This window comes from Triticum dicoccoides, chromosome 3B, assembly GCF_002162155.2.
Source record: "Triticum dicoccoides isolate Atlit2015 ecotype Zavitan chromosome 3B, WEW_v2.0, whole genome shotgun sequence".
NCBI classification, from domain to species: Eukaryota; Viridiplantae; Streptophyta; class Magnoliopsida; order Poales; family Poaceae; genus Triticum; species Triticum dicoccoides.
The window spans coordinates 232,717,727-232,718,554 of NC_041385.1; positions in this window are offsets into that span (position 1 = coordinate 232,717,727).

An 828-nucleotide genomic window follows, 5' to 3' on the forward strand; every position below is an offset into this window, starting at 1 on the left:
GGCGGTGTGCTTGGTGTGGGTAGCGTCTCTCATTCAGTAAATATATGGGCTTTTGAATTGATTTTACTATTTACTAGTGTGGATGGGCTGTTTTGTCTTGGGCCCAGAGAAACAATTACTACTAGTATAGTGGAGACACTCTACAGCTACCCAGAAAAACAATTACTACTAGTACAATGGAGACACTCTACCGCTTCTGGCTCCTCCTAGGTCACTGAAACGTCTCCCTCTACTGAATGTCGTTATACTTTTGTTCACCGACATGCGGGCCATGCAGCGCGTGGGCCCAAATGCCATCCACCAAATTAGAAGGTAGTATGCAAGCGGAGAGTCACCCCGGTCGTAGCGCGGCAGTAACGAGCCATCGTATCACAAAACCCCACCTCCCCGTAGTCTAAGTTTAACGGATGAAGCAACCATCATTTCACTCTTCGCTGAATCCCCTTCTCCCTCACCATCTTCAAGAAAGGCAACACTCACATCTGCCACTATTCTTATCTCCCAATGAAGGGAAGGTAAGCGGATCCGTGATGTTGATATATTTTTGTTCAGAGAAAAAAAGAACTTTTGCAAAGCAGTAACCGATCCTCACTCTCTTTTTTGTTTCATTGTCATTGCGATTGTGTTTTCCTTTCGGTGGTCTCCTAGTATTCGTCAGTTTCATGATTGACCAAGGAGAACCAGGCAAAGATCTGCCGATATTGGAGCAGACGCGGGAGGCTGATCCCCATGAGACAGAGAGCTCCAAGAAGATGGAGGCAGCCACCGAGCCGACCCCAGATACGCTCACGGCCACTACTGAGATGGTCAACGCCCCGTTTGAGGTTA